Source organism: Saccopteryx bilineata, chromosome 6 (assembly GCF_036850765.1).
Source record: "Saccopteryx bilineata isolate mSacBil1 chromosome 6, mSacBil1_pri_phased_curated, whole genome shotgun sequence".
NCBI classification, from domain to species: Eukaryota; Metazoa; Chordata; class Mammalia; order Chiroptera; family Emballonuridae; genus Saccopteryx; species Saccopteryx bilineata.
This window is the reverse complement of record NC_089495.1, coordinates 161,946,447-161,957,007: the sequence shown is the minus strand read 5'-3', so window position 1 is coordinate 161,957,007 and position 10,561 is coordinate 161,946,447. Positions and strand designations below refer to the sequence as shown.

At 43.0% G+C, this 10,561-nt stretch overlaps 1 non-coding gene across 1 annotated transcript; it reads left to right on the top strand.

Annotated features, from left to right (window-relative positions):
* Positions 1 to 461: 461 nt before the first annotated feature.
* On the top strand, positions 462 to 647 carry LOC136309833 (small Cajal body-specific RNA 16). The gene has a single exon (XR_010726466.1). It is a non-coding gene; the product is annotated as a small Cajal body-specific RNA 16 (non-coding RNA).
* The last annotated feature ends 9,914 nt before the right edge of the window (positions 648 to 10,561 follow it).

Here is a 10,561-nt window from a genome sequence, read left to right as displayed (position 1 = left end):
TGGCTCGTGAGCTAGATGTGGCTCTTTTGATGGCTGCATCTGGCTCGCAGTCAAATCTTTAATAAAAATAATAATAACATTAAAAATATAAAACATTCTCATGTATTACAATCCATTCATTTCCTACCGCTCATGTTCATGGTTGTGGATGGTTGGAGCCAATCACAGCTGTCCTCCAGGACAACACCAAATTTTTATTGGATAATGCGTAACATACATGGGTCATTGTATGGCTCTCATGGAATTACATTTTAAAATATGTAGCGTTTATGACTTTCTCAGCCAAAAAGGTTCCCGACCCCTGACCTAGATCTTGACCTGGAGAGGAAAATGCAGAAGTGTCATACGAGATGGTTTACTTGTCAAATACTAGTAGTTTCTCAGAACCTATACTTTACAATTAAACCACCAGAAGGCATGGCTATGGTCATGAATGTCATGGTTAAAAGGGAGACGCACCGATGGACAGGGAAAAGCCTCTAGTGTTACTCAACCTGCCCAGTTGTGGGTGCAGCCTCACACCAGGCAGCCCTACCCTGACCCAAAGTAAATCCCAGGAGAAGTTCTTCCTGGGTTTTGAATTTGCAGTAACAGGTGCAAACATTCTTGCGGCACTTTGATTATCACATATGATACTACAAACAAGACCAAAAAGAAATACACAAATAAGAAAAAGAAAAGAGGAGCATACCAGACTGAGAGGCAGGAGTTGGGTTCTCCTGTGGCTCATCCACTTACCTCTGACGTGGCCTGAACAAAACCCGGCTCCTGTGAAATGTCAAGAATAATAGCTAATCCAGGGAATGAATAGTCTAGTAATTATGAAAATACTCAAATGTGAAGTAATAATATCTTTAGGCCATTCCTCCCTTCTCAGAATACATTTTTTAATTGATTTTAATTTATTGTGTTTACATAGATTCTAGTGTTGCCCCGAATGCATCCCTCCTCCCCCAAATTCCCCTCAACATTTCCCATTCCCCCCTCCCCATAGCACCCTCCCCCCTTCCCTTCAGGTTTATCCCATCCTATCATCCCCTTTCCCTCTGTCCTCTTTTCCTCTGGTCCCTTTGATCTCTCCTCTGTCTCAATTCTGTTCCTCAGTCCTCAAATGAGTGAGGTCATATGATATTTTTCTTTTTCTGCCTGGCTTATTTCACTCAACATAATAGTTTCCAGGTCCCTCCATATTGTTGCAAAAGGTATGATTTCCTTCTTTTTCATGGCCCCATAGTATTCCATTGTGTATATGTACCACTGCTTTTTAATCCACTCGTCCACTGACGGACACTTGGGCTGTTTCCAGATCTTTGCTATTGTGAACAATGCTGCCATAAACATACGAGTGCATTTCTCCTTTTGAAACAGTGCTATGGTGTTCTTGAGGTATATTCCTAAAAGTGGGACAGCTGGGTCAAAAGGTAGTTCGATTTTTAATTTTGTGAGGAATCTCCATACTGTTTTCCACAGTGGCTGCACCAGTCTGCATTCCCACCAGCAGTGCAGGAGGGTTCCCTTTTCTCCACATCCTCTCCAGTACTTATTTTGTGTTGTTCTGTTGATGAGCACCATTCTGACTGGTGTGAGGTGATATCTCATTGTGGTTTTAATTTGCATTTCTCTAATGATTAGTGATGTTGAGCATTTTTTCATATGCCTATTGGCCATCTGTATGTCCTCTTTGGAGAAGTGTCTATTCATTTCTTTTGCCCATTTTTTGATTGGATTGTTTATCTTCCTGGTGTTGAGTTTTACAAGTTCTTTATAAATTTTGGTTATTAACCCATCAGACGTATTGTTGAATATGTTCTCCCATTGTGTGGTTTGTCTTTTTATTTTGTTCATATTGTCTTTAGCTGTGCAAAAGCTTTTTAGTTTGATATAGTCCCATTTGTTTATTCTGTCTTTTATTTCCCTTGCCCGTGGAGATAAATCAGCAAATATATTGCTGCAAGAGATGTTGAAGAGCTTACTGCGTATGTTTTCTTCTAAAATGCTTATGGTTTCACAGCTTACATTTAAATCTTTTATCCATTTTGAGTTTATTTTTGTGAACGGTGTAAGATGGTGGTCTAGTTTTATTTTTTTTGCACATAGCTGTCCAATTTTCTCAACACCATTTGTTAAAGAGGCTATCTTTACTCCATTGTATGCTCTTACCTCCTTTGTCAAATATCAGTTGTCCATAAAGGTGTGAGTTTATTTCTGGGTTCTCTGTTCTGTTCCATTGATCTATATGCCTGTTCTTATGCCAGTACCAGGCTGTTTTGAGTACAATGACCTTGTAGTGTAACTTGTTATCAGGAAGTGTGATACCACCCACTTTATTTTTCTTTTTCAAGATTGCTGAGGCTATTCATGTTCTTTTTTGGTTCCATATAAATTTTTGGAATATTTGTTCTAGATCTTTGAAGTATGTCATTGGTATTTTAATAGGAATTGCATTGAATTTATAAATTGCTTTGGGTAATATAGACATTTTAATGATGTTTATTCTTCTTATCCATAAACAGGGTATATGCTTCCACTTGTTTGTATCTTCCTTGATTTCTTTTATGAATGTTTTATAATTTTCTAAGTACAAGTCTTTAACCTCCTTGGTTAAATTTACTCCGAGGTACTTTATTTTTTTTGTTGCAATAGTGAAGAGAATTATTTTTTTAATTTCCCTTTCAAACAGTTCATTGTTGGTTTATAAAAATGCCTCTGATTTAGGAATATTAATTTTATATCCTGCCACCTTGCTGAATTCATTTATCAGGTCCAGTAGTTTTTTGAGACTTTAGGGTTTTCTATATACAATATTATATCATCTGCAAATAATGATAGTTTTACTTCTTCTTTTCCACTTTGGATGCCTTTTACTTCTTCTTCTTGTCTGATTGCTGTGGCTACAACTTCCAGGACTATGTTGAATAAAAGTGGTGAAAGGTGGAACCTCTGCCTTGTTCCTGATCTTAAGGGGGTTGCTTTTAATTTTTGCCCATTGAGTATGATGTTGGCTGTGGGTTTGTCATAGATTGCCTTTATCATGTTGAGGTATGTTCCCTGTATTCCTACTTTGCTGAGAATTTTGATCATGAATGGGTGCTGGATATTATCAAATGCTTTTTCTGCATCTATTGAAATTATCATGTGGTTTTTCTCTTTCCTTTTGTTTATGTGATGAATCATATTGATTGATTTGTGAATATTGTACCAGCCTTGCCTCCCCAGAATAAATCCCACTTGATCATGGTGTATGATGTTTTTCAAATATTGCTGAATCCGGTTGGCTAATATTTTGTTGAAGATTTTAGCATCTAGATTCATCAGGGATATTGGCCTATAGTTTTCTTTTTTTGTGTTGTCTTTGACTTGTTTTGGAATCAGAATTATGCTCGCCTCATAAAAGGAGTTTGGAAGTCTTTCTTCCTCTTGAATTTTTTGAAATAGCTTGAGAAGGATAGGAGTTAGTTTTTCTTTGAATATTTGGTAGAATTCACCTGTGAAGCCATCGGGCTCTGGGATTTTGTTTGTTGGTAGTTTTTTGTAACTGTTTCTATCTCATTTGTTGTAATTGATCTGTTTAGGTTTTCTGATTCTTCCAGATTGATTTTTAAAAGACTATATGTTTTAAGAAATTTGTCCATTTCATCTAGGTTGTCTAATTTTTTGGCATACGCTTCTTCATAGTATTTTCTTACAATCTTTTTTTTTTTATTATTCATTTTGTTTTAGAGAGGAGAGAGAGAGAGAGAGAGAGAGAGGAGAGACAGAAAGAGAGAAGGGAGAGAGGAGCTGGAAGCATCAACTCCCATATGTGCCTTGACCAGGCAAGCCCAGGTTTTGAACCAGCGACCTCAGCATTTCCAGGTCGACGCTTTATCCACTGCGCCACCACAGGTCAGGCCTCTTACAATCTTTTGATAACTGTTTCTATCTCATTTGTTGTAATCGGTCTGTTTAGGTTTTCTGATTCTTCCAGATTGATTTTTAAAAGATTATATGTTTCAAGAAATTTGTCCATTTCATCTAGGTTGTCTAATTTTTTGGCATACAGTTCTTCATAGTATTTTCTTACTGTTTTTGTATTTCTGTTGTGTCAGTTGTTATTTCTTCACTCTCATTTCTAATTTTATTTATTTGAGTCCTCTCACTTTTTTTCTTGGTAAGTCTGGCTAAAGGTTCATCGATCTTGTTTACCTTTTCAAATAACCAGCTCCTGGTTTCATTGATCCTCTGTATAGTTTTTTTACACGTGAACACAGCCCCTCCCATGGAGGAGAGGTGGAAACCGAAGTGACAGCCACAGCCAATGGCAACGCCTATGTCATTTATTTTCACTCTGATCTTTATTATTTCCTTCCTTCTACCTCTGGGCTTTACTTGCTGTTCATTTTCTAGTTCTTTTAGATGCAGGGTTAAGTTGTTTATTTGAACTTTTTCTAGCTTCTTAATGAATGCCTGTAATGCTATGAACTTCCGTCTCAGTACTGCTTTTGCTGTGTCCCATAAATTTTGAGTTGTTTTATGCTCATTATCATTTGTTTCTAAGGATTTTTTTTATTTCTTCTTTGATCTCATTGTTAACCCATTTGTTATTTAATAACATGCTATTTAGTTATTTTTCAGTTTTTCTGTTGTGGTTGATTTCTAGTTTCATGCCATTGTGATCAGAGCAAATGCTTGATATGATTTTAATCTTCTTAAATTTGTTGAGACTTCTTTGTGCCCTAACATGTGGTCTATCCTAGAGAATGTACCTTGAGCACTTGAAAAGTATGTATATTTTGCTGCTTTAGGGTGAAAGGTTCTGAAGATATCTTTTAAATCGAGTTGATCTAGTGTGTCTTTTAAGTCTGCTTTTTTGTTGTTAATTTTATTTCTTGAGGATCTATCCAGTGATGTTAATGGAGTAGTGAAATCCCCTACTATTATAGTATTGCTGTTGATCTTACCTTTTATATCCATCAAGGTCTGCTTTATATATTTAGGTGCTCCTATATTAAGTGCATAGATATTTATGATGGTTATATCTTCCTGTTGGGTTGCTCCCTTTATCATTATGTAGTGACCTTTTTATCTCTTACTATATAGCCTTTGTTTTAAAGTCCATTTTGTCTGATATAAGTATTGCTACCTCAGCTTTTTATTCATTTCCATTTGCATGAAATATTTTTTTCGATCCTTTTACCTTCAGTCTATGTGCATCTTTTGTTTTAAGGTGTGTCTCTTGTAGACAGCATATGTATGGGTCCTGTTTTCTTATCCATGCAGCTACCCTATGTCTTTTGATTGGAGCATCTAATTCATTTACATTTAAGGTTATTATTGATATGTAGTTGTTTATTGTCATTTTATTCTTTAAAGATGTATTCCTGTTTTGCTATATTCTTTTTCCTCTTTGATCTGTTTACAACAGGCCTCTTAACATTTCTTGCAGCCTTGGTTTGGTTGTAATGAATTCCTTGATTTTTTTTTTTTTTGATTTTTTTTTTTGGTCTGGGAAGCTTTTTATTTTTCCTTCAATTTTAAATGATAGCCTTGCTGGATAAAGTAGTCTTGGTTGTAGGCTCTTGTTCTGCATTACTTTGAATATTTCTTGCCATTCCCTTCTGGCCTCAAGTGTTTCTGTTGAGAAGTCGGATGTCATCCTTATGGGGGCTCCTTTGTAAGTGATAGCCTTTTTTTCTCTAGCAGCTTTTAATATTTTCTCTTTATCATTTAGCTTTGCTATTTTAATTATGATGTGTCTTGGTGTATATATCTTTGGGTTTCTTTTTAATGGAATTCTCTGTGCTTCTTGAACTTGTGTGACTTTTTCCTGCATCAATTTAGGGAAGTTTTCAGCTATGATTTGATTGAACAAAGTCTCTATCCCTTTTTCTTTCTTTTCTTCTTCAGGAACCCCTATGATGCAGATGTTTTTCTCTTCATGTTGTCACAGAGCTCTCTTAGAGTTTCGTCAGACTTTTTGAGTTGCTTTTTTTTTTCTTTTTTTTTTTTGCTGCTCTGCTTCTGTGTTGATCTTGTCCTCTAACTCACTGATTCAATCCTCAGCTTCATCCATTCTGCTTTTAATTCCTTCTATTGTGGTCTTTATTTCTGATATTGTATTTGTCATTTCTGACTAATTCTTTTTTATTATGTCAATGGCCTTCTTTATACTTGCGATCTCTTTATTTCGTTGTTCATTATGACCATCTATTAGTGTTCTAATATCTTTGAGCATCCTAACAATTATTATTTTAAACTCTGCATCTGGTAATTTGGTTGTATCTAACTCATTCAAGTCCTTTTCTGGGGATTTCTCTTGATTCAGTTGGATTGCATTTCTCTGCCTTCCCATTTTGTCTGTGTATAAGAAGTGTGGCCTCTGTGTTCCCTAGGTGTGGTCTGTCTGCAGGCCCACCACCCCCTCTGCTGCTGCCTTGGGCCTTGGGGTATGGGCGTTGCCATTGGCTGTGGCTGTCACTTCGGTTTCCACCTCTCCTCCACGGGAGGGGCTGTGTTCACATGCCCGAGTCTACAAGCTTCATCCTTCACCCTGCCCCTGTCCCCGGGCTGCAAGCCTCGGCACCGTATGGGCAGGGGTGAGCACCTTTGCTCAGCTGCGGGTCTCTGCCTATACCTGGGCTTTGAACCAACCCCTGTAGGCAAAGCTGTGATAGTGCATTAGACTGTAAGCCTCAGCACTGCAGGCAGGTATGAGCACCTTTTCAGGGTACATTTTTAATAAAAAGCAACAGAAAAATAGGATTTGAGCGTATAAAGTAGGCTTTACATATAATCTATGGGATGCAATTTTCCTTGAAAACAGAGGCACACAATTGAACTTTGCAGAGAGAAAAGGGCCGAGGGGCCCACTTGCCTGAGCCTGTCCACAAACCCTAAGGAAGAAACAAAATGACATCAACTTACTACATGTTTTTAGAAAATTAAGGAAGTGGCATTTTTCCTGTTGCTACCTACCAACCACTAGCAGACAGGAAAGACCAGCCATGGGTGCAGGACCTGGCCCCTTTCTCACGTGGGTCCTGAAACCATAAGGCCTGTCACTGGGTTGGGAGCCTCTTCCCAGTGTGAATGCAAAGGCTTGGGGTCCAGTGGGTAGGGCATTACTGGTGACAGGCTGGGGCTCCCTGGGCAGACTGGCAGCAGCTTTGAGTCCTGCAACCTGTTGGGGCCCCAGAAAAGATTTGGGGTGACTGAGTTGTGGGGCTTCTCAGCAGAACTTCCCCTGAAGGGGGGGGAAGCACAAGTCAGAGCTGCCCTCTCTCCAGGGTAATTAATGGCTCCCTATTTTCTCTGCCTCTTCTTCCCCCTGAGTGAGGGGCTCCAGTGTGACCTAAGGGCCAAGGTTGCCCCCACCTGCAGCAGTGGAGTCGCAGTGGCCACATGACGTGGCTGCAGTGGGAGGAGCTTGACTGTGGGGTGAGCTGTGGCTGAGAACACCTACTACCAGCCAGGTGCTTTGGCTGTGGTTGGACAGATGTGACTCAGGGTCCATGAGGCAAACGGACTGACTGAGAAGCAGTTGGGGGAGGGGGAGGGAGGAAGGGGCCCCCACCCCTTTCTTTCCCGGAGAACTAGGAGCATTTGGTTTCCCTTCCCCAGGAGCCTGGGTGATCAAGATCAGCGTCGATTGCCTGGCCCTGTCCTGATCTGGCCTGCCCGCCTCTCTGCAGGATGCTGGGGACTGCCCACAGCCCACTCTCTTGCCCACCCCTGGGGAAGCCTCCCCGCCAGTGTGGCTGGACTTTCCAGGCAGCTTGAAAAACCGATGTTCCAGTGCACCCCACTGTCCACAACCAGTTGGTCATGATGGCCCATAGCACGCTGTCCAGCCCATCCCAGTCTGGGTGCACTGTGCTGCAGACGGAGAGGAAGAGGAAGCTGCGGGTGTGCAGATGGACGGCAGTCCCAGCCAGAGGCCTGAGAGCCTCGCCACCCACAGAGCCAATGCCCTGGACAGGGGAACTAGGCCTGAGACTGGCTCTGGAGGGGACCTGCGAGCTCAGCAGGGAACCTGTGGGCATGGCTCAGGAGGGAGCACCCCACCCAGCAGAATCCTGTTCCTGGCTCTACCTGCAGAAGCAGTCTTGGGGCTCCTCAATGTCCCAGTCACAGGGATTGGGGCACCCACAGTGAAAGGGATGACTCTTCAGGCTATCCCCCTCAGAAGACACTCCTCCTTCTCCAGGCCCCTATGCACCCCGGCATCCCTCCCTGTCCCCTGCAATGTCTATTTCTGTATTTGACCACCTACACCGGGCGGTCACTGCTTGCCCTCCGTTTCATGGTTAGACTGTAAGACTTCACAAGGGAAGGGGTGGAGAGGGTATGGGGGGATAAATGGTGATGGGTGGAGACTTGACTTGGGGGTGATGAACACAACAATGTGATGTACAGAAGATGTGTGGTAGAACTGTGCATCTGAAACCTGTATAATTTTATTAACCAGTGTCACCCCAATAAATTCAACTAAAAATAAAAGATCACAAAAGCAGGGACCACATGAGGCCCCCACAGCCCAGGCTGATGTGCCCACTGCCCTTCCCAGGGAAAAGGAGCCAGAATTATTGATAGATACTGAGGAGCCCAGGGCATCAAACTCCACCACAGAGAGAGGGAAAGGATAGAACTTAGAATGGAGAGAGCATGTTAAAATCCATTCAGCGGAACACTTAAGGTTCCTGCCCTCCCCCGAACCTCCCGCCAGCGAGGGCCAGGTTCCAGCAGAGGCCAACGTCCGCACACTCAGAACGGACAGCAGTGGCAGCACCAAGCAGCTCACACCCAGCAACACCCCCTCCCAGCTCCCCAGGGATGCCCACCGATAGTGGCGTCTAAGGGGGCTGCCTCCTCCCAGCACTGGCCCCAGGTGTCTCCTGAGTCACGGTGATGCCTTGCAATCCCTCCAGGGAGCAGGACCAGGGCAGGGAGTGGGTAAGGGAGGACTCTGACTGTGGCAATGGGGGCAGAGCTGGCCCCAAGCTGCACTCTAGCTGTTTGTGCGACCTTATACAGTCAGTTTCCCCACCTGTGAAATGGGAACGCCACTACACACCTGACCTGCTCCACAGGAAGCTCAATGGGAGAATGCAGACAGGAATTCATCCATGTCACTTAAGCTGTGGTCTGCTAAACTGCCACCATGTACCTGCATCAGTTTCTACTCCTCACGACTCAGAGAGATGAAATAACTTTCCTGCAAGCCATGTGTAATATGTGTCCACATTAACCCCAAAACTTCTGTCCACATACCATGACTGTAGGTCAAATAAATTTGTAAATATGATATATATGTTTGCTCGCTTATAGTTTGCATTGGGTCTGGGGGACAGGCTGTAAGCAGGCAGGGTCCTTATAGCCTAAGGCTTAGTTTTAAGACTAAGCCTTTTCCACCCTTTTAATACTAAGATCTTCTCAACACTAAGCTTTTCTCCACACCCTTGACTGTTGCATGATGTGGGGTGGTGCACTCTTATGAGGAATCCCAATTATGCCTCAGATAAGTGGCTTTGTATCAGAGACTTCCTTATTTGTATACTGGCTTAAAGGCTTTATTTAATTTCTACACTATAAAATAAAGGAGCCCAGGGGCTCTCTCTCTCAGTTCCTGAAATTAGCACCGCAGAAGAGAGGCAGCCAAGATGGTGGAGTGCTGAAGGAGAAGCCAGTTTGTGCAGAGTTTGTGCAGAGAGAAGGAGATGGGGAACAAAGGTGAATAAGGCTAGTGAGGTAGAAACCTTTGATTCTAGGAAACTCAGATGAGTCAGTGGCTTTGGGAGCCCTGAATGGAAAGGGGAGTGTTTTCCCACTGTGTGTATTTCTTGCCCGCTGGGTGCAAGGTAGGATTAAAGCTAATGGCCCACCAGTTCTTGGCTCCGTTGTTTCATTACCGTCTGTCCGAATCAAATGTGAACCTGCAAGGGCCAGGCGGCTGTGATGGTGGTCATGGCTACTGGCTTTACAATGACTCTGCAGGGCGTGAATGCACAGAGCACTCCCCAGTGGCTCCGAGGGGCAGCGGAAGCCACCCTGACCGCTGACCCACTGCATGAGGGGACGAGAATGTTGGGTGATGGGAATCATGAGGTCCCAAACTGACAGGCTTCCCAGGGAATCTCCATTTCCCTGCCTCCTCTGCTTCCTCCCCCACCCAGGGGACAGCCTTGAGCCCAGGCCCGAGGAGAACAAAGCATGCCTCCTCAGCCCTTGAAGCTGCTGTGCTGACCAAGGCTGGGGGTGAACCAGCAAATGGTCAGTTCAAAAACCTCTCAGCAACCACATTTGCCCTTGAGCTTGAATATGTGAGCTTCTGACATTCTGGGGATGACCTCAACACCCAAGGCCTCAGCAAGGTCAGAAGCTTCCTCCCCCACACATCCCAACAACCATCTAGACCCCTCACTGCTCATCTGTCCCAGCACCATGGTGGTCTTCCCACAGGCACTACCAGAAGCTGGTAGAGTGTGTGTGTTTCCAAGAGCTACTACAGGCAAGCCAAGAGTTAATAGTGCTTTGTAGGATATGAGTATTAACTGTGGATGGGATGAGGCTCCGCCCCTGTTCT